This window comes from Pseudorca crassidens, chromosome 6, assembly GCF_039906515.1.
Source record: "Pseudorca crassidens isolate mPseCra1 chromosome 6, mPseCra1.hap1, whole genome shotgun sequence".
Lineage (NCBI taxonomy): Eukaryota > Metazoa > Chordata > Mammalia > Artiodactyla > Delphinidae > Pseudorca > Pseudorca crassidens.
This window is the reverse complement of record NC_090301.1, coordinates 11,368,105-11,372,340: the sequence shown is the minus strand read 5'-3', so window position 1 is coordinate 11,372,340 and position 4,236 is coordinate 11,368,105.

Here is a 4,236-nt window from a genome sequence, read left to right as displayed (position 1 = left end):
ACCACTGTGCCACCAGGGAAGCCGCCCACTGTCTTTTAATTAAAATCGCACACCTAGTCTCAGGACTAAATGAAGCTCAGGTTCTTTATGTCTCAGCACAGAAGGAGTTCAGCGAGAGGCATAATGATAGGTAAGAAGTGGATTTATTTAGAGAGATATACATTCTATAGAGAGAACGTAGTCTGTCTAAAAACGCAAGAGCGGTCCTGGGAGAAACACACTCCGCAGAGTATGGGCCACTCAGAAGGCAAAAGGTCCTGAAATATGGGGTGGTTAGTTTTTATGGGCTGGGTAATTTCACAGGCTAACGACAGGGAGGAGTATTCCAACTGTTTTGGGGAAGGGCCGGAGATTTCCAGGAATTGGGCTCCTGCCCACTTTTTGACCTTTTATGGTTAGCCTAGGAATTGTCATGGCACCTGTAGGCATGTAATTTAGACGCTAATGTATAGCAGTGAGCGCATAATGCGGCTCAAGGTCCACTGGAAGTGGAATCTTCCGCCATCTTGGACCTAGTAGGTTCTAACCAGTTTATGTCGTATCCTCAAGAGCTATGTCACTCTTTTAGATGTTGTGCCCTGCCCTCCTGTTTCAGTACCATGAGCACATATTATGGGGTCTGACTTGATTAGGCAGGACAGGGAAGGATCTCTGAAAAACAGATATTGAGCTGGATCTGAGAAATGGGAAGGGAAAGAGGAGAGGGATTGAGACGCATCAATGGCATTTGCAAAGGCCCTGCAGTGGGAGAGAAGAGAATATAAAAAACTTAGAAGGCAGAGGGCTTGGAGCAGACTGGTGGAGACTTAGGGTGGAGCTGGGGCATGATCGGGGAGACCAGCATGGGTAGCAGGAAGGAGGCTGCCTGTGCAGGGCTGAAACCCAGCAAGACCTTGTGGGGCCCTACGGGGCACAAAAGCCTTGGCTTGTCCCCTATTCCTTGTTTGTAGGGAAAAGGTTTCAGCCTCCTAGACCTTTCCTGAGTTCCAAAGGGCAAATTCATGCTGTTATTAATTAGAGGCCTGAGGGAATGCAGAAACAAGGGAAAGGCAGTCAGAAACAATACTGCAGTGATGGGGCAGGGTCCTAGTTCCTCCTTAAGGGATATGCACAACAATCTGATAGGAATCTCTGAGTTCTTCTACAGGAACTAAGGCCACCACCCACGTGGAGGATGGTAACTTCAGGCTGAATACAGCACATGGACCCCAGGCTGATAGGAACCAGAAAGCTGATGATAGAGAGTTCTGGAACACCATTGTGTTACCTCTCCACCAACCAATCAGAGGAAGATCATGCATCCTGCAGACTTCCCACCAAATTGTGCCTATGAAAACTTTTCCCTGTAAACCATTAAGAGTTCAGGTCTCTTGGGCATGACCCACCCATTCCCCTTGCGTGGCCCTTGCAATAAACTTCTCTCTGCTCCAGACTTCAACGTTTCAGTTTGTTTGGCTTCACTGTGCATCGGGCACAAGAACTGGGGTTGGACCACAGGGCCTCTGGGTCTCCTAGGGTCTCTATCTTCCTATCAGCAATGGGAAGTCTCTGAAAGGCAGGGGGAGGAGACTGAGGATGCCTGAATCATATTTGCATTTGGAAAGATCACTCTGGCTGCAGAGCTAACTCCTCTGAAGGTAACTTCTGCTTTGCAAATCCAATAGGCAGGATCGGTATTCAGTTATTGGAAGAAGAAGTTGGCGCCTTGCAGCCGGATCTGGGTTTGCATTGCAGCTTCATGCTTCACTTATGGCGAGGCCTTGGGCCAGCCAGCATTTCAGAGCCTCAGCTTCCTCGTATATAAAATGGGGATAATAATACCTCCTTCTGCATTGTTTTGAGGGTTAAGAAAATTAAAGAAAATAAATAGTTTTGCTTGACACGCTGCAAACTCTCCTTGGGATCTGAGAAAGTAGAAGCCTACTTTGATATTATATGGGGTATAAGAAAGCTAAAATTCAGCAGGTCATAACCACTTTCGGCTTTATTTGGAGAAAACATTTTGGACTTCACCTTCCTATAGAACGACAGTCTGGAAGTATCTTCTCCTGACTCAACAACAACACAATAATACAACAACCATGTATTAAACTGTTTGTAACAGGGCTACAGTCGCGCCTTCTGATTTTGGCATTTATCAGACGATAGACCATGTACAGATGAACAAACAGAAAACATACAAATGACAAGTGAGCGTTATAAACATAGAAACAAGTAAGCCATTGGCTGTGGGTTGAGTGCATTTGTTGGTGATGAATAACAGGCTGCTGGGTGTCACGTTTAGTCAGAGGGGGGTTGAGTAAGCCTTGTTCTGATCAGTCCAGGATTGAACATTTCAGTACTCTCCTCTCCTAAACAGCCAGGGATCCTGCGGCAATGACACTCCAGTTGACCTTAACTCAAGGGTTTTGTCAAAAAGACTTGGGAGTTGGGGCTTCCCTTGTGGCGCAGTGGTTAAGAATCTGCCTGCCAATGCAGGGGACACGGGTTCGAGCCCTGGTCTGGGAAGATCCCACATGCCGTGGAGCAACTAAGCCCATGTGCCACAACTACTGAGCCTGCATTCTAGAGCCCGTGAGCCACAACTACTGAAGCCCACGCACCTAAAGCCCGTGCTCTGCAACAAGAGAAGCCACTGCAATGAGAAGCCCGCACACCGCAACCAAGAGTAGCCCCCGCTAGCCGCAACTAGAGAAAGCCTGTGCACAGCAATGAAGACCCAGTGCAGCCAAAAAAATAAATACATAAAATAAATAAGTTCAAAAAATAAATAAATTTTAAAAATTCATTGGCCAATCCAAAATCTGTTGATCCCTTTCTTTTAATATTAAAAAGATTATTATTGGGCTTCTCTGGCGGTGCAGTGGTTGAGAGTCCGCCTGCCGATGCAGGGGACGCGGGTTCGTGCCCCAGTCCGGGAAGATCCCACATGCCGCGGAGCGGCTGGGCCTGTGAGCCATGGCCGCTGAGCCTGCGCGTCTGGAGCCTGTGCTCCGCAACGGGAGAGGCCACAACAGTGAGAGGCCCGCGTACCGCAAAAAAAAAAAAAAAAAAAAAAAAAAAAAAAAAAGATGATTTTTAATAGTATTGTTGACTGAAAAAAAAAATTCACAACCTAAAACTGAGTTATGTTTTATTCAGCGGGAATTTTTAGGACTTCAAGCCCGGGAGGCAGCATCTCAAGTAACCCTGAGAGAACTGCTCCAAGGAGGTGAGGTGAGGGGGGAAACCAGGTTATATAGGAGTTTTGCAACAAAGGGCAGGTAGTCAGAACATCAAAAGATTATTGTTAAAGAAAACCAGACATCTCAAGTTAAGGAATTTAGCGCTTTTCTATGTATGAGAAGATGCAAGAGTCTGGGCTCACTGAAATCATTCCTTTGATAGGCACCTCAGCTATCTGGGGCCGACATCCCATGTTGTCACATCCTGAGTTCCCTCAGGGCTCACCGCAGGGAGTGGCTGCCGTCTGATGGCTGCTAGATGGCAGGTATTCTTTCCTTCCTGAGTTTCCTCAGGGGTCACCAGCCCACCATCGGCTGTGGCTGCAATCACTGATGACAGTGACATTCTTTGTTTACTGATATGGCAGGCAATATTCCATTTCTCAGTATTATATTAATATGAAGTCTCATTCGGTTGATTTATCCAGTCACTTTCATGGGAGATCTGGAGGCTGGCCTTGGCAATTAGGAAACCTGGATTCTAATCTTACTTTCAGTCATTCACTGGCTGAATGACTTTGGACTCACTGGGTCTCCCTGTATTCTTTTGGAAAATGAGGGGCAGGGATGATTTTTAACGTCCTGCTGGTTGTGGATTTTTGGAGTGATTAAGAGATTTGAGTCCGACAGTCTGACTATCTGGGCCAACCCACATGTATCCTAGGGTAAATTACTTAATCCTCCAGAGCTTTGGCTTCCAGATTTGTAAAATGGAAAGAACAATAATGCTTACCTTAACAAGAGATCTTGTTAAGATTAAATGAGGTACTTAATGCATTCATTCCATAAATACTGAGCACCTAGCCTCCAGCTCTGGGAGGGGCAGAGGGTGGAGTAGTGAAGAAGACACTGGGGTGTAGGCTGTTTTTGGAGCCTAAAGGGAGATCCCAGATAAAACATAATAAACACTAAAGGAGTAGGATTTTAAACAGCTAGAACCTTGAAGACAATAAAACACAGCCATTTCATGGAAAGTGACTTTCCAGGAACGTGGAAATATTCACATGGAAAT